Here is a 23,573-nt window from a genome sequence, read left to right on the forward strand (position 1 = left end):
CCTTCCAGCCGCAACCCAGTACTGGGAAACACCCACATGCCCTCACATTCACACACACCCATACACTAAGGCCAGTTTTATTTACCCAATTTAAATAGCATGACTTTGTAATGGAGCACCCGGAGAAAAACATGCAAACTCCACAAAACAAACAAACAAACAAACAAACAAACAAAAATAAATAAATAAATAAAAATGTAAACAATAAAAAGGTTGGAGCATTCATATTGTACTACCTGTTCTTAATACAGTGTTTTGCGCATATATACATCTGTCCAATTTTTGTAATACAGGAGTACATTATTTGTCTGTGGAAAAAAAAAAAGATTTTAGAATTAAAGAATGTGCAGGATATGGATGGTTTTTCTGAAGAATTAACAGGACAAAGACTCTCAACTATCACAAAAACAAAAACCGTTAATCACCCAGGTAACGAAATGCAATTAAAAAGCTAAAGTATGTACATTTTGAATGATAAATTCTAGTTTTCTCTTTTGTGGCATGTATAGAAACTGCTGTTTTGTGCTAAAAACAACACTATTATTAAATAAATAACTTAATGGATATTAAAATGGATGATTGAATAGACAATTGGATATGAGAATCCCTTGAATCCAATAGTGCAGGCGAGAGTAATTTAAAGCGACTGATATGGTTAATTGCCAGTTGCCATTTACAATCAAATTAATACTGTTATGATTTCTGTTTAATATTAGCATATTAAAGCAAAATTGTGCTAGAGGATGGAGGATGGAAAAAGACAGTCATCCAGAATGCTGCTATCAAGATACTGACCAGAACCAGAAAACCAAAGCACATCACACTTGTCCATAGGTCTTTACATTGGCTCCCAGTAACATTTAAAATAAATTTTTAAATATTATAACTTGTTTATAAATCACTAAATGGCCCAGGACCTCAATACATTACAGATATGCTCACTGAAAGATCACTCAGATCTTTAGGATCAAATAAAATTGAAATTCCAAGACTTTATTCAAAGCAGGGTAAATACTTCTTCAGCTATTCTGCCCCCCGCTGCTGAAATCAGCTTCCAGAAATGATCAGATGTGCTCCAACATTAGGCACATTCAAATCAAGGCTGAAAACATCTGTTTAGCTGTGCCTTTACTGAAAGAGCACTGTGCTACGTCCGACAGTCTTTATTTTATTTTGTATTTATTTTTTTTAAACACATTTTAATCTGTTTTTTTATTTTTTATTTTTTATCATTATCATTATCATTTTATCATTTTTTCTTTTTAATTCCTTGTTTCTTTTATTCTGGATTATGTAAAGCACTTTGAATTACCATTGTGTATGAAATATGCTATATAAATAAACTTGTCTTGCCTTGCCTTGGAATGAAACAACCTGCATGCAACCTAATAAAGGAAACTACTGTTCAGAATTTTATTTTAGACAGAAACCTTACATCACAAACATGATGGTATGCTTAAATATTTGCATCCAAAAGTAAATGACAAAAGTATATAAATAAAAGCATTCATTGTGAGGTTACCACATAACAGGTTGTTTATGTACACAACATCTAGCAAAACAGCACAATGTCAGAAAATTACAGGTTTTACTATCCTTGTGTGCTCAAAATTGTGGCAAAAACTGACCCACACACATACACTCACACATGCACAATAATATATTATTCAGAGGCAGCATGGTGGGTTTCCCTACAGATTGACCTACATATTAAAACACCAAGTCATACGGCACAGCTGCCCAAACCTACCAATCCAAGCAAACCTCTGAAAAGCATAAACCGAATAAACTTAATAAAGCATTTAATATTTTACTACACTAACTAATAACACTTGTAATCTATTTATTACCCCTTAGAACCCTGGTGCATTATGAGGACTGATAGCAATGGTAATACATAACTCAGAGCAGCTGTAAACTGGAATTCTGATAGCTTATCTTATCATGTATGCAAGATAATGTATTTAAGTCTAATTGAATGGTTTCATCTTTGCCAGTGTAGGGTGTAATGATAATAAAAAAAGAATTTTACTCAATGCATCTTGTTATCTTATATGCCAATGTTGGCTTAGAGTTGTACCTGTTTAACTAAATTAACATAATTAACGCACAATGGCTCAGTGGTTAGCACTGTCGTCTCACAGCAAAAAGGTTGACTCAATAGATTGAGTCCCGGCTGGGTCAGTTGGCGTTTCTGTGTGGAGTTTGCATGTTCTCCCTGTGTTGGCATGGGTTTCCTTCGTGTGCTCTGGTTTCCCCCACAAGTCCAAAAACATGTGGTACAGGTGAATTGGGTTGGCTAAATCCACTGTGGTTACGCCAGATTAATAAAGGCACTAAGCCAAAAAGAAAATTAATGTATGAATGTGTGTGTGTGTGTAAATTTTGTGTTTTCCAGTATTGGGTTGCAGCTAGTAGGGCATCTGCTGTATAAAACATATGCTGGAATAGTTGCCAATTCACTCCACTAAGGCTACCCCTGATAAATAAGTGGCCGAAGAAAATGTAATGAATGAATTCTTGCATGTTGGATTCTGAAAGGCTAATACATAATTAATTTGCATTATTTATAAGTTGTCATAAGTTGTCGTCAGAAATTATAATATAATAAAATTAGAACTGCATTATAATATAATACAAAAGCGGGAATTTTGTTATATAAATTACAACTGCACATGGAAAATCAGTTTTATTATGGCAACATGCCATTCTCATGAAAATTTAAAATGTTTTTTTTTTTTTCACAGAAGAGGTCTAGCCATGGTCTGGTGAAATTCTGGAAGACAGTACATGCATGATAGTGTTCCTTTTAATGACAACATCATAATCTTACATGCATTTTGGAGTAAACTGCATACGAATTTTCCCTAACCTTTACTTTAAATATAAAAATGCTTCCCAATTCTAATGTATGCAATAGACAGTAATAAGAACACAGCTCTTTCACAAATGCCCCACTGTACTGCTATGCTGGTGTAGAAGCTGAGTTTCAATTACCCCACATCAGTAACACTCTTGACCACCGCGGATCAAACATGTCCAAATATAATCTCTTCACTCACCACTGACCTTTGCAATAGAATATGATTGTGTGCATGTATGTGTGTGGGAGGTAGTGACAGTGAGTACTGAATGTGGTTAGTCTCAGCAGCCAGCCAGGTCTCTTGGTTATCTCAACTGGAAAATTCGCCGTGACATTCAGGCGATGTTTTTGAGGGTCTCGTCATAAGCACGTGCCCAAGAAAAGACTGCAAAAATATATTTGAATCAAGGCTATGTAAGGTTTATGTTAACTGTCACTATCAGAGTCCTCCAGCTAGCCATAAAGATTAGCAAAACTATGCATACAGTATTATGCATAGAGAGCTTTGACATCTTTAAAATCCATACATACCCAAATATATATATATATATATATATATATATATATATATATATATATATATATATATATATATATATATATATATATATATTTTTTTTTTTTTTTTTTTTAATTTATTTTTTTTTTAAATGGATGGATTTCTTTTGTTTTAATTATTTCTTTATTTTTTGTCATTTTAAGTTCCCTGTCCGATCTAAAACAAATGTATCTAAAATTGCAGCAACAGCATACAATTCTCTGGATGTTTTAGTAATTTCTAAAAAACAAAACAAAAATTTATTATATTATATTATATAATATTTTTTATTTTATTTTCAGTCCCCTTATTAATCCGGGGTCGCCACAGCGGAATGAATCACCAACTTATCCAGCATGTTTGACGCAGCAGATGCCCTTTCCAGCTGCAACCCATCAACCCAATCAATACACACTCATACACTATTGACAATTTAGCCTACCCAATTCACGTGAAACGCATGACTTTGGACTGTGTGGGAAACCGGAGCACCCAGAGGAAACTTACGCGAACGCGGGGAGAACATGCAAACTCCACACAGAAACGCCAACTGACCCAGCCAAGGCTTGAACCAGGGACCTTCTTGCTGTGAGGCGACAGCACTACCTACTGCGCCACAGCATCACCCTATATTATATTCTAAAAATAATATTACATTATTATACCACAATAATAAATTAAATAAAATTAAGATATAACTTTCATAATCTAGTTTTGGTCAGTCTTTGAATCGTCAGTGTTAGATAGTCTTTGATCTGGGGGCTGCAGATTGCTAACGGACTACATATCCGCCATTTATGGACTACAAGACCCAGTCATGCACCACACGGACGCACACAAACACGCACACACGGTTCCTGATCATGACTGATTGCATACACGCAGCTAGAGGATTGTCATAGACTGTTTACATGCTATAAAGAGCACAAACACACAAATTGTTGCTAAGTTTGTAAACTGTATAGTGAACATTACTTTGCGTTTTTCTTGCCTTGCCTTCCGTGTTTTTGAACCTTGCTTTGTTTTGTTTATGTTGCCTGCTGCCTGCCTGTACTGACCATCTTTTTGTTTATTGACCACAACTCTGGATTGCCCATATACATCTGTTTGCTTATGTGTTGACTGTTGCTTGCCTGACCATTCTCTGCATAATAAACCTGCATTTGGATCTGCACTACCCTTTGTCCAGCATCACTTCACTATTAAAGTCAGTAACTAAATAGTCAAATTAGCCATTGAATGAAACTGTCAATTTCGAAGCCTGGCCATGGTTGCAGAATTTGATTTGTCTTTAATGAGTTTTAATAAAGTCTTTATGTAGTTCAAAATATGAACATTTATGAATTTGCTAAAAGCTAAGAGCTACACTGCCTGTTTAAAACAAATTAACAAACTCTAATATTTTATTGGACTGCATTTGGCTTTTTTATTATGACATGCATTCACAATGGAATATTTTTTCAGTATATTTCTGCAATGTCACAACATTTATTCATTTCTAGAATTGCATTAATTGTTTCCCAATATCTTGTGTTGATAATGTGAGAGTTGCACCGCAGCAAAAAATCTTCTCCAGCATATCCCACAGGTTCTCACTAGGGTGAAGGTCTGGACTCTGTTGTAGCCAATTCATGTGTAAAAATCATGACAATGAAAGTTAACAAATATAATCACAGTACCGACCCAACATGCTTATATGGTAGGCACTAGGCATGTTAGGTGCATCACCTCTCTTCTTACCCTGATGCATCCAGCCACTTCAAATGTTATCACTCGATTGAATGGCCGCTATCAGTGGTTATCAGCTGGTAGATATGGGCCAGTAGGGGCCTTCTGCACCTACTAGTAGGCCCAGAAGGCTGTTATCATCCATCCACATGGTTAATCAGCTATACTAATAGAGAAGACTCCAGATCCAGATCTGTTTTACATTACTGTGACGGTTGGGGTAGATGTTAAAAAAAAACAATGGGAAACAAATAATATAAATAATTCTTGTTAATTTACGACCGCAGCCTTATGCAATCTATAGCTGATTAACCATGTGGATGATAACAGCCTTCTGAGCCTACTAGTAGGGTCAGAAGGCCCCTACTGGCCTTCTATCAGTTGATAACCACTGATAATGCCCATTCAATCAAGTAATAACATTTGAACTGGCTGGTGCATGCATCACCTTGGAACAGGGAACATGTGGACACAGACCACATGGCCTTCTTCCATTGCTCCAGAGTCAAAACTTTAAGCTTCCTAGCAAATTGAAGCCTTTTTTTAACAATTAGCCTAATTTATAAGTTGTTTTGGGCATAATGGTGGCGTAGTGGGTAGCACGATTGCCTCACAGTAAAAAAGGTTGCTAGTTTGACCTTCAGCTGGGTCAGTTGGCATTTCTGTGTGGAGTTTGCATGTTCTCGCTGTTATCGCATGGGTTTCCCCCACAGTCTAAAGAGATGTGGTATAGGTGAATTGGGTAAGCTAAACTGTCCAGAGGGTGTGTATGGATGTTTACCAATGATGGGTTGCAACTTGAAGGGCATCTACTGCGTAAAACATATGCTGGATACGTTGGCATTTCATTCCGCTGTGGCGATCCCAGATTAATAAAGAGAAGTTGTTTTCTTAAGGCTACACAGGTGTTTAATCCCAATCAATTGAGTTCATTTTAATATGCATGTGGAAAAGCTTGTACTTTCACTATTAACCAGAGCCTTAAACATTTTTTGCTTGTATTTTGGGGTGAATGACACATGAGAAAGTCTAAAATCTCTTGTTGTGGCGAATCTGTTCTGGATGCTTTAAACACTACCCTACAATTGCTAGCCTCACTGATATTGGTTACCCTAGATTTAGTGGTGTAATCGTTTCTGTCTTTGGCAAATCATGGACTAAATTAACAACGCCCTGGAGCAAATCAGTCTAAGATATTTTAATGGGTAGTTACAGTACGTTAGCCATACTAAAAAAATAGACACATTATTTTTATTCCTAGCTCTAACTGGTTATTGCTAGTCTGCAATATGTGTTCACAACTTGATTAGTCTTTTTTTGTAAATCTTAATGATTTGCTTATCAAGCTAATTCAAAGATTTAGAGATTAAAGTTTGCAATCTAGCTTTCAAAGTATAACAAACTGGTCAACTTTTTCAGCAGAATCTAATGTAGCCTTCGTGCCTTCTTATTTGCTTGTTTTTATCCAAGGTAGTTAATCATTTAGATTGTGGGACAGTAGCTTGAATACACACAGTGCAGCATGTCACAGCCCACTATTTGCCACATGACGTCATGCAGTCTCTAATTATCTCACATATGAGCACCAAAAAATACCATGATGGAACGTGGCATGCATGCTTTCTGTTCACACATACACACTTTGTTGTGTCTATATGTGATAAAACACAGGAAAAAATAACAGCCTTATCTCCTGCTACTGTTCACTTTGCATTCCGTGCACTTGATTGTGGGGCTTTATCTATGTCTGCTTAGCTTTAGCCACGTAGCTTTCCAGACAAAAACATTCCAGCATGAGGTCATTTTTCTAAGAGTAATGAATAGTTTCAAGAGCTCTTTAATTGGCTCACCTTTGATCTTGAAATCGTGTAATCGTTACTAAATGTGCACTAGCAGTCATTTTGTATGTTGTGCTAACCAACATAACAATCTTATACTTTAGACCAGGGGTTCTTAATCTCAGTGCTGGAGATCTAGACTGTGTCTAAAACCGCCTACTACTCAGTAGGTACTGCATTTGAATTTAAACACACTATTCGACCTTTATAAAAGTATGTTCTATTAAGTATGAATGTGAAAAGTATGAATGGAATTCGGACGTACTACATCCACCATTTTGTCATGGTCACGCGACCTACCTGCATCAGTTGTGTCGTTTCACTTCACGTAACTTGCCAGAGAGGTCATATTTCATCCTTGATTGGTCTCATGCAATCATGTGATGCGATTTTACAGGTTAGAGTTCACCAAGCTTGAACTTTCCAATGCAGCGAACTGTGAAAACTGGTTGTTGCTAGATGGGATATGATTCCGGTCGGATGTTAATGTGTATTCATTAAATTTACCTTTTTTTAAATTTTTTTTTATTAACATGTACCCCAACTCTAAACCCAATCGTCATAGTAACATAAAAACAGTTGTACCGAGTATTATTTATGCTATCTATTAAATTACCCAATAAATTTAATTTTTCACTGCCAACCCCTGTCCCCAACCCTAAACCCAACCATCACAGTACTGTAAAAATATTAATTATTGTCATACAGTATTATTAAAAATGCTTCTAAATTGATGTGCTAATCGCACTTCTGGCCGGCCGCTGATCAAATCTAGACTTTAACGCAAAAACTTGCCGCACAACCTTTCGTTTCCGGTTTGACGCAATCGCATATGTATGAATGAAAGTCTGTGGGGAAAAAAAGGGCAGTGTGACAACAGTTTTACTAGGCTTTCTAGAAACATGCTTGCATGTGTGTTAAAGTTGTTGAGTTGAAAACCTGTAGGACACCAGACCTTCAGAAGCGAGATTGAGAACGCCTGCTAGACTGACATCAAGAGGTTTCACACAAAAACGTACACACACACACAAACTGTATAAAGAGTATGTTTTATCCCTTTACCCCAGCAGTATCCTCAAACCGCCAACCATCACAAAACCAACATTTAATAATTTTTACACTTCAAAGATACTTAATTTTGTGTGATTTATGAGCTATTTTAATTTTGATCAGTTTTAAGGTCAACATTCTATACTTGTGGGGACATTTGGAAGGTATACAAACCTTTCTTAAGTCTATATGATTTTGTAATGCCTTATTTAATAATGTCTTATTTCCAAAATCATTTAAAATTCTGTTTTACTTGTAGATGTTTCGACAGGCTGAAATCAAAGAAGGGAGTTGGGTTAAAAAATTTTTGCATATTCACACTGTTCATTATCATGACTCTTCATCCTTATTCTCTGCGGTTCTTTCTGTCCACCCCTTTGTCTATCATGCTGAACTTTATTGGCTCTGCATTCAAGTAGAATTAAACTGTGCAGTATTGATCTTGTACTAGCTGTGTTGGAGTGGATTATTGCTCTCTCTCCCTCTCTCCTCCCACCTTTGTTCTGTCAGAATAAAAATTAGGTTTAGTACAAAATGTCAAGGCAAATGTCTGAATAAAAATGTGTCGAGTGAAAATTAGTTTCTGTGTGGAGTTTGCATGTTATAACTTATATAAGAAACAAGCATTTGTATTGTTTAAAACTACCAAAAAAAAAAAAAAACACTGTTAAACTTTATCATCAAAAGTTTTCAGAGCAGAGATTAGGCCCCCGCATGATGCAATTCAAAAGGCATAAATAAACAAACAAATAAATAAATAAATAAATAACACTGTGAAACTTTTAATTAACAGATTTATTAATTTAGTATTATTATTCTTTTATTTAATTAAAAACCTGCTTCTGTCTTACAAGTATCTTATGCAATGTCATCTGACAGCTCAAAGGTCAAGCACATTCAGCTTACTCTTGTCAGACAGAAGTGTCTCTGCATTCCCTCAGTCATTTCACAATATTATATGTTCCTTGTTAAATATCTAAAATATTAGCAATTTTACATGAAGAAATGAGACTCTTGAATTTTGTCACAAAATGAAAAGCAATGATTCAACTTCTATATAGCGATCGATCAGTTTTATAAAATGATGAAATCATATTAAACTGGTTGATTAACCTAAATGTACCGTAAGATTGATGTTCTGGATTATGCCTTTTATTTAGCTTCTGTCCCAATGTTTTTAAAGTGTGTTGCTGCCATCAAAATCAACATTTGTTTATGATTTATTTGGTCAGTGAAACTTAATCTTTTTTTTTTTGTACTTTTATCAATTAAGTAGAAAGAATTAACAAAATCACATATTTATGATTTTATTGCATTTTACAAAAACATTTCAACTTGTTTTATTTTTTCCACTTAAACAGGGCAGGACACGTCAAGCAACTCTTCCTCTTTTGTAAAACAGCCAATAGCACACAACTCAGCCAGAGCCTTTGAGTTTGGTAAAACCAAATTTGACAGCCACAGTCTTTTAGTAATACCAGCATGATCTCACGAGGAAATGTATTTTACGCTTTAACAGTTAGGTGGCTAATTCGTACGAATTTGTACGAGTTCAATCATTCGAAAATGTACGATTTCAAAAAGAAGGCATGGCACCCAACCTCACCCCTAACCGCCATTAGGTGATGAGAAAAAAAAAAAAAAACCCACACTAAATTTTATGAATTAGATCGTATGAATTAATATCAATTAGCCATAAATCAAAAAGTTACAAACTGCTGCAAGATTGTGTTGGTAATACTACATAAGTATCTCCTACTATCTGCCATACTTCTTTAAATTATTTTGTAGGGAATACAATAGGCCTACTATTGTATATTTGACAGATTGTAGATTTTAAATGTATATTTCTTCTAATTCTTCTAAATATGAATTGTGACCCTGGACCACAAAACCATTCCTACTGTATGTTGCACAGGAGTATGTTGTCAATAGTCAAATTACATTATATTATGTTAAAATATTTATGCTATTAGATCAAATATAATTTTCCATGAAGAGCAGTCCTTTATTTAGCACTGCTAAATACACTTTTAACAATTTATTTAGACAACTTTACATGTGATTTTCTCAATATTTAGATTGTTATAATTGATTTATAAATCTCAATTTTCCAAAAACAAAAAAGGATTATTTTGAGGTTCAGGATTTTAATATTGTTATTGTTTTGGGCACAGTAGCTTATAGACCAGGGGTGTCCAAACTCTGTTCTGGAGGGCCGGTGTCCTGCTGAGTTTATCTCCAACTTGCTTCAACACACCTTCCAGGAAGTTCCTAGTATATCTAAGAGCTTGATTAGCTGCTTCAGGGGTGTTTGATTAGGGTTGGAGCTAAATTCTCCAGGACACCGGCCCTCCAGGACTGAGTTTGGACACCCCAGTTATAGACATAAATTTTTTTTCATAATAAATTGGCCGAAAACTTACTTTTTGATTTTAATGAGACATTTTAGATGCATTCTCTGTATCTGGATGGCACTTTAGTATGTAGTAAAAAGCTTCTAAAATTTGGTGTGCTTGTCCACTTTCAACAACTTCCAAAGGTATTTGAAATCAAGTATACTTGGATTTTGCAGTTTAAATGCTCTTGTAATCAAATATGTTGCAAAATGAAACGGCTTACTGAACAAAGATATGGTCTAATTTCATTAAATAGTTTTCCTACTGAAAAACACAAAGATGACAAAATCAAAAGTTGTCACCCACATTCTTCTCACTTCTTACCAGCTTAACTGTATGTAAATTGTGAAACCATAAAGCACATTCAGGTGGAAACAGGACCTAAGAGACTATTCCAGAGATTAATTCTATTCTGGATTAAGTAACCTTTGCATGTACAGTATAGTCAATATTGAAAGCATTCAATCTGAATATGAAAAACTGTAAATTTAGAGTCTGATAATTCTAGGAAATGGATATGATCTCAGTGCCATCAGCACCAAGAGTAGATCTCTGATCAAGTATAAATAAAGAATGAAAAAGACCTTTGCTCTGAGTAAATCAGAGGGGAAGTAGAGAAGAGCAGAAGTGAGAAGACTGGAACAGAGGTGAGATTCTGTCATGTTTAACATCTCCATCACTTTCACAGCTGAGAGAGGAGTGTGTTTGGGGGAAGGGGGATGATTTCCACGTTCACACATGAATGCACTCGTGCACAAACACATTTAATCATTTAAATGAGGGCATGTTGTAGAGTTCTATTGTTTTAGTCTAAACTAAGTTATATTCATTGAAGACTACCTCAAGTCAGAATGGTGAATCATTCAGAACGCAACTGAAAAATATATGTATGTAAATGATTCAGCAAACAGGATGTAGAAAGGGAATTATGATTTAAAGGGCACCTATTTTACCCCTTTTCCAAGATTTATCTTCTCGTAACTGTCTCCAGAATGTGTCCGTAAAATTTTAGCTCAAAACATCCATCAAATTATTTTCTATAGCTTTCAGAATATTGGAAATTTCTGCTCTGAACACAATGTTGTTTTTGCTGCCTGTGCCTTTAATGCTAGTTCTCCTCGCCCACCATTCTCACATGTCTGTCAGAGTGTGCCTTCATCTCCACCTCAGCTGCATCAGATAAACAGCACAGTGACAGACATGAAGCAGATCTCACAGAATGTTTGTCAGAATCACTACAGTAAGATTTTTACCAATAATTATTAATTGATGTATGTTATAGAGTTGATGCAAGCCTTTCTGCGATGATGAGTCACACACCATGTCTTTACAAAATTCATGCACATGTGCACACACAAACACACACAGCATGCATGTTTAACTTTGCACTGGTTTTGCATGGCAAATGTGACAGGATACACGTTAATATCCACTGCTGTATAAATATATCCAATATGTTAATGTACAAAAATAAATCTGAATTTAACATCCACAAATCGGGATTGAAGTGTCTTCTTTTATAATTGTACTGACAGCGGCTGTGGAAAAGATGGTAAAATCACTGTAACATGCTCTGTTTTAAAAAAAAACTCATAAAACTCATTCTTGATCACATTGATCATAATTTATGATGACCGAGAGATGAACAGATCTTTAATCCTGGTTAATTTGCACGCATTGATGTGATTACACTCGTTACTACGGAGATATGTTAATACGCAGCTGTCAATCAAATCGGTGGCCGGGGAAACCACACTCCTACCTGGGAGGGATTTGGATCCTATTTTTAACATCAGGAAATTTAAAGACACTTGTTGTCTTTATATAACTCCAACGTGACTGTGGACACACTATACCTAAACACAGTTCTGTCCAAACAGCTTCAAAAGATGATTTTCATCATAGCTGCCCCTTAAATGCAAACTCAAAAATGAATTTGATTGATTAAATTCAAAGATGGTTATTAACATTTTTTTTTTAAACTCAAAACATTTTAATGTTGGATTGAACATTTATATATAAATGATAAATCATCCAGAATGATTTCTTAGTTAACATTACATAAAAGAACAATCCAGTAACTTTATTTGAGCATATACTGCATTTTGTAAATGTTCATAATTGTAACATAAGCTTCAAAGAACATAAAAAAATTGTCCATCGCTATACTGTTTCCAAAATAATAAAATGGTTTAATATTTTTTTTATTTAAAAAGAAAAATGTAAAAATCTAGAAGGTTTTAAAAGTTTAGAGGGTGTGTGTAACGACCGGGGAGGGAGTGACAGATACAACTGGAGGTAAGATCCAATATGCAGGTTTATTCAATGTCGTCAAGCAAGCAATGGTCAAATCAGGTACAAACAGGTATATTTGGGCAAATCCAGAGTCGTAAACAATGTACAGGCAATAGGTCGTAAGGCTGGCGGCTAAACAGGATAACTAGGGTAAACAAGGCTAGGATCGAGACACGGAGAAACAAGACAAGGAGAAAACACGTTGTAATGTCACTATGGGCGAACAAGACTCGGTAAACTGGATGGGTTCATGAGAGGCTTATAAGTGGTATATCAGTCTATGACAAGGTTCAGGTGGTGAATGTAATCAAGTTAGATAAATGAGCACAGGTGTCAGGGAGAAGTGCATGTATGAAAATGTAGTCCAGGAAAAGGCGGAAGTGTAGTTCATGGTTATAGTGGAAACCAGCGATCTCCGGAGAGCGATCGCTGGTTCTCGTAACAGCGTGCTTTTAAGAAATAATGTTTTCATCACTTAATGGGAATATTAGCGCAATTTTACTGTAACATTTGAAGAAAAGAAGAGGTCGGATGTATGGATGGACAAGCAGACACTTAATGTTTTACAAGTCTAAAGTTAATATAATTTTTTTTAAGTTAGTTTGATTCAACCTAAAACTTATAAACAACGAATGGAAACAGTGATCAACAGTAAATACTTATCAATTGTTTAATCTTTCAATTTTTTTAACAAATAATCTTACAGGTACATTAATAGAACGTTTACTTAAAAATTGTTCCCCTCCAAACACCCATATACTCCTGCATTCACACACATACACTACAACTAATTTAGCTTATTCAATTTAACTATAACGGCAGTCTTTGGACTTTTGGGAAACCCACGCCAACACAGGGAGAACATGCAAACTTTACACAGAAATGCCAACTGACCCAGCCAGGGCTTAAACCAGCAACTCTCTTGCTGTGAAGCGATCCTACCACCCACTGCGCCACTGCTTGCTTTTACTTTTTTCTTTTCATCAAAGCATGTACACACCTCATGTCAGAGTTGAATGTAAAAAAATAAATAAATAAAAACTCAATGGAATTTGGAAGGAATGTTCTGCTGTGCCAGGGTGTGGTTCACACACTCACACTTACCATACTTCACTCACAAAGCATCAAAGCCACCTCTGCAGAATAATAGAGCATAATAATAGAGCCTGCTCTCAGTGGCACTTAGCAATCAGCATCTCTCCCACACTTATGACGGCTAGCACCTACACACTCAGACAGAACAAGACAGACGCACACTCACCCACTCCGTCTGGTCAAATGCACACCGTTTAGACCTGCAGGTCATTCCAGTGAGCTGTACTTAGATTCATTTCAGGGAGAAAAAAAATTGCCTGTTCTTTGCCGTTCTCTCATTAGCAGTACAGATGCCGTGGATGGCACATTGGCATAAGGGGGTGAAGCTGACAATTAGATTGCTGTAACACAATATGGATGTAAATCTGCGCACCCACACACTTGCACATGCACAAAACAGAGAGCTGCATTTCTGTTACAGTATCATCAATGTGAAAGTTTGTCATTTTGTCGTATTAGAACGTCTTTTTTTGAATCATAGATGGAGAACCAGAGATGGAGATGTGATTTTGCCAAGTTTTGAAATTTCTGAATTAATTTGCAATTTAAGTTATATTTAATGACATCACATCCATCTATCAAAAGCCTGGTTTATACTTCTGCATCAAGCCATCGATGTGACTTACGGCAAAGCGCATAGCTGTGCATTCATACTTGTGCGCGCTGTTTCGATTGCACTGTTTCGATTGATAACACTTCTGAAATGCTAGCTGGCAGTACGTGTTTATGTTCCTCTGTGTCGAGTTTCTTCGCTGGTGTTTTGTTTTTACTGAATGCCTCCTTAATGTACAAGTGGTTCAAACTCGCTCATTTTGAGGCAGGAACCGATGGATTTGCAACAACTTAAACCATGAGGTAAACACAAAACTTTCCATCAGAAGCTCTGTGTAAACAGTTGACACTTGTAAACAGTTACTCCAATTGACTCACGTGGCTCTTGGTCCTGCCCACTTGTTAGCGCTTTAAAGGTGACCAATCACAGAGCTTGCACTACACGTGTAGTTACATTTTTCGAGAGGTGCATATCACCGACATCGACGGTCATGGCAAAAGCTATGCGTTCACGCGCAGGCTGTGCTGTAGCATATTCGTGGACTTGACACAGAAGTATAAATCAGCCTTAACACAGGGATGCTGGACAGAGTTGATTACCTTATTACCCCAGACATGCTCAATAATGTTTATGTCGGTAGCACTTTACAATAAGGTTCATTAGTTAATGCATTTACTAATATGAACTAATCATGAACAACACATGTACAGCATTTATTAATCATAATTGAACATTTACTAATGCATTATTAACATCCAAGTCCGTGCTTGTTAACATTAGTTAATGTACCATGAGTAACATAAACTAACAATGAACTACTGTATTTTCATTAACTAACGTTAACTAACATGAACAAATACAGTAGTAAATGTATTGTTCATTGTTTGTTCATGTTAGAAAAAGCATTAATTAAAATTAACTAATTAACCTTATTGTAAAGTGTGGCCTTTAAATCTGGTGACTGGGCTGGCTAATCCTAGAGCACCTTGACCTTTTTTGCTTTCGGGAACTTTGATGTGGAAGCTGAAGTATGAGGAGTGCTATACTGCTGAATAGTTTGCCCTCTCCTGTGGTTTTATAATGTAATGGGCAGCACAAATGTCTTGATACCTCAGGTGTTGATGTTGCCATCCACTTTGCAAGGCTCACCCAGGCCCCATACTGAATGTAACCCCAATCCAACATTTTTCTTTTACCAAACTTGACTGATTTCTGTGAGAATCTTGAGTATAGTCAGTAGGGTGAGATAAAGATGAGCAATAAAGGTGCATTTAGTAGGATTCAAATAGCAGTTATGATATATTAGATATCAGTTATGTGAAAAGAAACTGCAGATAAATTAAGCAACATTGTGAGTTGCATTTCTAAGATATAAAGTTGCTGTTCAGACATATCAAAAACAACAACTGAAATACATAAAGTCATATTTTAAGATTTGATATCAGATTCATGAGAAATACTAAACAGTTATAATGACAATCGTATGAGAGGAACAGTAATATGTGCAAATTAAAGGTTTAATAGCAAAATGACAGTTATGAGATCCAAAAATCACATTAGTTTTCTGAAATATGTGGTTGCAATTTGGATATGCTAAAGTAAAAAATAAATAATAATAAAATAAATAAATAACAATAAATAATTTCTCACATTTTTATAGCACTTTCCTGGCTCCCAAGTGATTTACACATTGGAGGAATCTCCTCATTCACCACCAGTGTGCAGCATCCACCTGGATGACATGACGGCAGCCATATTGCGCCAGACCGCACACCACACACCAGCTGATTGGAGAGGAGACAGAGTGATGAAGCTAATTATGATATGGGGATGATTAGGAGGCCAGAGAGCAAATTTGGCCAGGATGTCGGGGTTAAACCCCTACTCTTTTTCGAAGGACATCCTGGAATTTTTGTAATGACCACAGTGATTCAGAGCCTCAACTTAACATCTCATCTGAAAGACAGCACTCACTGAGCAGTATACAGTAGCCATCAATATACTGAGGCGTTAGGACCCACACATACTGCAGGTTGAGCGCCCCCTGCTGGCCTCACTAACACAACTTCCAACAGCAACCTATAGCTTTGTAAGATACTATACTATACTATATGAGAGTTGCAGAGACCTATAGCTGCTGGCAATACAAATAAACTCATTTGAAACATGAACTAAAATTAAACACATATGCATTTACAATCGATAATTCACATTGCAGGATATATGACATATACTTCATACACAGTATACTTTTGTACACGGTTTTGTTTTTGTTTTTTGAGCAAAATAAGCTCCACAGCAATGTAGTCCAGAGTTCATGGCATTTAGCTAAAGTTTTTGGCAATTGCTACATTTACTGCATAAGAACAAAATTTTTGTTTCACAGGACACAGGAATATGTGGCAAAATTACACACTTCTAGAAGTGGTTAGTAATTAGTTAATGGTGAATTCTAGCAAACCACTGGATTTATAAGAGAGACATTACAGTGTTGTTATGTTTTATCTTTGAACTTTGAAATCTCTTATTCAGCATCAAAATCATTTGTTAGCATTATAATATAATGATTGTCTTCATGCGTATAGGCTTATGAACAAAATAGGGTGTTTTCTCCACTGAATGGAATCAGATTTATTTTCTTTCCCTTTTTCGGTAGCAACTATATATTTTCTGTCACATGACTAAAAGGAATTGGCCTATCATATTCACGCTGCCAGTTATCACATCCAAAAAGGGAACTGAGAACGGATATGATTTTCACAGATGCAGAATTCAGGCAGGACAAAAATGCAATGAATGGATGGAAGTATGTATTCCCACACATTCCACAGCAAACAAAGTGGAATTTCCTGGGAGGGTCAAGTAGACTGTGTGACTTCCCTTAACTAATCAGAGGAAAAAGTGCATGTTTTACAGCATCAGTTGTGTCTGGCCATTCCAAAACCACTTGAAATGATACTTAACAGAACAGGATAAAAACATAACAACCTTCTGACATGCTTATACTCTGTTTTTGTAAATATGATTAATACAGCCAGTTGTGTCTGAACAAGTTAACCATTTTCCTTATTGTATTTAAGGACTGAAATGCAACAAAGGCAACAAGAACACTTAAGAAAAATAAACCAAAGGTCATACTTGAATATACACTGTAAACACTATCCTTAAATTAGCAAATTTCCATATTCTGTGGTTCATATTTTTATTTTTCTCTGATTTATTTATTTATTTGATTTGCAAACATGGAATGTTGATCTTGCTTCCAACATACTTCAATCTTGAAAAGTTAGAAAAAGTGACATTTATTAACATTGTTTAATAGTTTAAAGCCGTGTTTCTCAACCACGTTCCTGGAGGACCACTAGCCCTACACATTTTTTATGTCTCCTTAATCAAACACACCTGATTCAGATTATAAGATCATTAGCAGAGGCTGAAAGACCTGTAATGGGTGTGACAGACAAAGGAGACAGCCAAAACATGCAGTGCTGGTGGTCCTCCAGGAGCGTGGTTGAGAAACACTGGTTTAAAGTGATATATTGTCTGGGTTAGTGTTGTACTGTATATACACAAACCTTGTAATAAACAGCCTGTACATTTGTTCTGTTATTTTATACATTATTTCTCTATATATTATTTTAGGTGATGTGTAATATGTCAATATGTAAACTAAATATTATTATGAATTATTGAAAAGTGAAGGCATGCACTAATCATGAATTAACTACAACATGAGTCACAAGAATTCATGATTGGATAAAAGCAAGGCATAGCAAGGTATTTTTAATTACATGTTATTATATGTTGTTAATTAATGCATCAATTAACAGTTAGTTTAGGTTAAATTTGAAGTTTTTTAAATAGTAAAGTGTTACTATTTCTTATACTTCTAAAGCCTGGTTTATACTTCTGCGTCAATTGACCGGCATGACCCACGGCGCATGCAACGCGCGTAGCTGTGGATTTATACTTCTGTGCGCGGTCTCTGTTGGTCTGCATTAACACTTTCAAAACGCTAGTGGGCAGTGAGGTGTAAATGTTCCTCTTTGTCGAGTTTCTTTGCTGCTTTTTTTGCTTTTCCTGAACACTTCCGGGATGTACAAGTGTCTCAAACTCGCTCGCCATTTGCGCGGCTCTCGGTCCCGCCCAGACTCGTCAGCGCTACCAAGCCGACCAATCACAGAGCTTGCGCTACGCGGTTGCGACGTGTAGTTACATTTTTTGAGAGGTGCACGTCAGTGACGCCGATGGCCACGGTGAAGGGCTATGCGTCAGCGCAATAAAAGTTACATTGTTAAACTCTGAAGTTGAATTTTTAACATCAAAAGTCAACAAAGAGCTCAACATCTCAATGCAATTCAAAACTGTAAATAACAGAAAAACTACAGAAAAAAATTGTAAAAGCTATGTGAACAAAAATTCAATCATGGGCATATTTAATAGGGTGACGTGGTGGCGCAGTAGGTGGTGCTGTCGCCTCACAGCAATTTAATATTTATTCAATAAAATTAATATTATGTTTAATAATTCCTTACATTTCTATAACACTTTTTCTGGACACTAAAAAACACTTATACATAGGGGGAATCTCCTCATCCACTACCAGTGTGCAGCATCCACCTGTATGTCGCGATGACAGCCATATTGCCCCAGACCACACACCACACACCAGCTGATTGGTGGAGAGGAGACAGAGTGATGAAGCCAACTATGACATGGGGATGGTTACAAGGCCATGCGGACAGAGGCCAGTGGGCAAATTTGGCCAGGATGCCGGGGAGATTTTTAGTGACCACAGAGATTCAGGACTTCGGTTTAATGACGCTCACCAAGCAGTATAGAGTCCCCTTCAATATACTGGGGCGTTATTACCCACACAGACCGCAGGTTAAGCACCCCCTGCTGGCCTCACTAATACCGCTTTCAGCAGAAACTATAGCTTTCCCAATTGGTCTCTCATCAAAGTACTGATCGGGCGCTGCCCTGCTTAGCTTCAGTGAGAGTTGCAGAGAGCTAGCTGTCAGCTAACAGCTGTATGTTTACACATACATCCATCCCTAGAGGCTCTGGATCCAAAGACAATAGTGTAAAGTCAGTTTGTGAGAAAATAAGATGTATATATAGTAAAACGGAACTCCATTGCCTTTACAGTATGAAGGTTGTGGAATCTCAGATAAAGCCTTCAATTAAATGTGACTGCTGATTCCTATACAGTTTCATGTTAATGCTGTTTAGTGTTGTATTAGAGGTTGTGTTTCTGCTTTTCTCTGTTCTGTGCTGAGCTATGCTGCTGATCTGGATGTAGTATTGATGCCCTGCTACCCCATGGGGCACATTATGTGTGTGTGTGTGTGTGTCAGTGTGTGTGTGTGTGTGGCTGAGTCAGCGATTGGCTTGCACTGCAGCCTCTTATGTGAAAAAAAGTGCCATGAGCTATTGTTTTCAGACACATACACACACGTCATCACAAACCACTGACTCCACCAATTATCCACATATAAAGCAATGAGGGCTTTATGGGCCATACTGTAATGTCTTCCTGACCTTCCACTGAAAAGACATTTTGTCAGGTGATTGATGCTGTGCTGTTGAGACGTTTTCAGCTATTAGATATTGACGGTAGATCTGCCTTGTCTACATGTCCTGGATCTATTTTCTATTCCACTGCTCAGCCAGCAGGACTGAAATAAAATTGCCCATCACAATCACTCTACTTTATTAGCATGACATCAACACTTACACACCCTCAAAAGCATGCGATAGAGTAAGATGACCGCTAAATAACATTTTCAGTAACTGATAATGCAAGCTTCTTACTGCTGTGTGATAGAGAACATGTAAATACACTCTATTGTGTTTACTTGATTTGTTCTGTAGCTGAAGCTGAAATATAGTTTTTCTTAATTGCTTTGGTTTAATTATTAATTGAATTTTTTATTTTTTATTTTAAGATCTCTAAACCATTAACTTAATGTTTACTTCAGTGTGGCTTTTCTTATTGATTTAAGCAAATTGCAAATGCTTTGGCACATGTGTGAGAACAGTAAGTACTATTGTCTGTTGTTTGGACAGAAACTAATCGCATATAGCTTGTTGATCACAACTGAGGAGTCGATTCTCATTTAAACGGTCAAACTCTTCACAACTTCTATCATTTTTCATCGTGTAAGCCATCACACTCAAAACTGTTTATTCAATTATCAAACATTTGTATGCACACTTTTACACCATAAATATCTGATACTGACATTGCTTATGTCTGCTAAACTGGCAAATGACCTCTAGTTGCAATACAATTTGAGTTATTTATTTATCAATCAACTTTGGTAGCGTTTGCACACATCACAATCACTACATTAACAATCTTGAACTGCAGTAATATGCTTGTGGAAGAGCAACTGGAAGAAAAATAATCTCTGGCAAGGCCAACATAAGTGACATGATGTCCACCATGATTTTTTTTTTCATGGATGATATTTTGTAGTTTTTTTTTTTTGTGTGTGTTTATTTGTGGAAACATAAGATATATGAAAAATAAAATACAGTAATTGAACGAGCAAGATTGCACTTTGCATGTAATGCATTTGTACAATAAAAATAAATGTACAACATAAATACATATGTTCATTTTTTTCTGTGTATTATTTACTCTTCTCAACAAATATAAGATTTATTAAATCCTAATTTTCACGGCTGACTGTGATGTGAAAAAGCAACTTTTTGTTTTGAGCAGTGTGGCTCACACAATGACAAATGCACATTATGTTTTGGAGGTCTTGGCCAAATTACAGACACAATAACTACGTTTTAAAGCATGAATTAAATGTTTTAGGCGAGTAACTATTTTGCAGACATGCAATAAAGTTCTGACGTTCCACCAAACAGTATTGAGATTTGCACTAACAGTTTAAAGAATGTTAAGACTGTTTTGAAAATGTGCCAAAGCTGTTGATAAAAATTGTAAAATAAATGAGTCTTTCTTTAGAAGAAAAAATGTTGTAGGAAATACTGGGAAAAATTCCGTGCTCCATTAAACATTGATTGGGAAATATTTGAAAAAGAAAAAGAAATTCACAGGAAGGTTAATAATTTTGACTTTAACTGTACTTATATAGACAGATAGATAGACCAAGAGACAGAAAGAAAGACAGTACTGCACACACAGCCCAGAGGCACATTGGATATTTAAAAAATGGGGGGACAGCTGTATGAGATCCAACAGTTTACATTTAAATAATTATTAATCACCTGTTATTAAATGGTCTGTCTCTAAAAGTGAGGGAGACATATCCATTCGTCCCCCCAGTTGCTACGCCCCTGCACACCACACACATCAAATAAAGCCTCTTACCTTCTCGAGAGTTTCAGCACAATCCTAGTCCAGAAAGGATATATATTGTTGGTGCGTATATGTGAAGTTCAGACTGTCAGATTGCTGTAAATATGCTGTGGCAGATCTACTATAGCTCTCTCGCCATCTTTCAGCAGTCCCTGTGGTTTCAGCAGTCCATCTACATGAGTAAACTTAGACATGCACTGAGACAAGAAATGTCCTACTGTATCCAAATATGCATTTCTCCACAAGTAGAGTCCAGCCTGTGAATGTGATTGTAATCTTTTCCCACAACAGCTCTCTCTGTCTTCCTCTCCATTGCTGACTTCAGTGCACTGCTGATTTCTGCAAGGTTTGCTCTCACTCTCTCACTTTCCTTTCTCTCTTGCTTAATTGTCCATCAATTTTCTCTAAACCTCTGGTTTCTTCTCTCTTCAAGCAGGAGAATTTTTCACCTGTATCATTAAGTCTGTAAAGGCCACAGTGCAAATCTCTATACCAATAAATGCCAGCAGAGCAAATCAGAGAGACACTAGACTGCTGACAACATAAAGACCTTTTCAATTGTGTTCTTGTTTGATTTTCTTGTTCTACTGTTTCCTCAAGGAAGAGAAAAAGTAATAGAGATGAAGGGATGCTGTCATTGAAATAATAACTTCAAGTTGTTATATTAAGTTTTTACAACAGTGCCACAGAATGACCACTTTTTTCAACCAAAGATCCTTTCATAAACAATGTATAACAGTGGTAGATAGGTTACCACCACATCCAGGTTCGTATTGTGTATACAGAAATACCTGTACATAAAGAATTGGCATCACATCAAGGTAAATCAAAGGTCACATCTTTCTGTTGTGATCTATGCAAGATCCATTGGGAATTACTAACTGAAAGAGATTGGTGAGAGGAAAATGAGACAAAGGGAGTTCTTTTCAGAGGAGGCATTGAAAGCAAGTGTATCATCATGTTATAATTTTAATTATGCATGAGTTGAAGAGGTACATACAGTATGCAGGTTAAAGGGTATTTAGGCCAAACGTTTAATAAATGTTAAAGACACCATACAATTAATTGATCACATTTTTAATTACTCTGACATAGATAGAAGTTAATGTGGCTTAGGTAAGCGCACACAAAATGGCCAGAAACGGTGTTACAGGCCCCTAGAACCCCAGAAATCTGCCCTTGGGTGGAAAGTTCTGTTTACCTTACCTTATTTGGAAGGGTCCTGAATATTAATGAGCTCATGCTTCAAATCTCAAAAATAATTGAGCAAATTGAGTAAATAATAATTCAACTGAAGAGGTTCATGTTAGGAATGAGTGAGTGACCCGTCCATACCCACTCCGGGGTTGTGGATTAAATAAGCTAAATTGTAATTATACACAGCAATGTATTTGTAATGTATTAAATGTATTTAGAGTTATATTTTGTGGGACAATTGTGGATGAAAATATGGAGTTTAATTACACCGGCTGGGTTAATTTATTTTTTTATCCATGCAATCTCGAAAAATCACAGCAAGAGCTGAATGATATGACACAATGCATAAATTCACATTTTACATGTCTGCTGCACGTTTCACACCGCCATACTGACTACAGAAAGAACCATCGTTATATAATGGATTTGCCTAATTAATCTAACTTGCATAGTTAACCTAATTAACCTAGTTACCTGTTTAAAAGTTACTTTAAGCTGAATAATAGTATCTATAAAAATCTAGTAAAATATTATGTACATTCATCATGGCAAAGATAAAACAAATCATCAAAAAAGAGATCATTTATTAGACATTAGTTATTAAAAATGGTGTGTTTGTAAATATGTTGAAAAAAATACAGTGGGGCTAATAATTCAGGAGGGCAGATAATTCTGACT

At 36.2% G+C, this 23,573-nt stretch overlaps 1 protein-coding gene across 3 annotated transcripts in view; it reads right to left on the minus strand.

Annotated features, from left to right (window-relative positions):
* sorbs2a (sorbin and SH3 domain containing 2a) overlaps positions 1–23,573 on the minus strand; it is a 152,662-nt gene that overhangs the window by 112,416 nt on the left and 16,673 nt on the right. Inside the window, 1 exon segment of one of the 3 annotated variants that reach the window (NM_001443151.1) lies at positions 21,711–22,029. The gene's annotated coding sequence lies outside the window, so the exon portion shown is untranslated. 3 annotated transcript variants of the gene reach the window in all.

This window comes from Danio rerio, chromosome 1, assembly GCF_052040795.2.
Source record: "Danio rerio strain M-AB ecotype USA chromosome 1, GRCz13ab, whole genome shotgun sequence".
NCBI classification, from domain to species: Eukaryota; Metazoa; Chordata; class Actinopteri; order Cypriniformes; family Danionidae; genus Danio; species Danio rerio.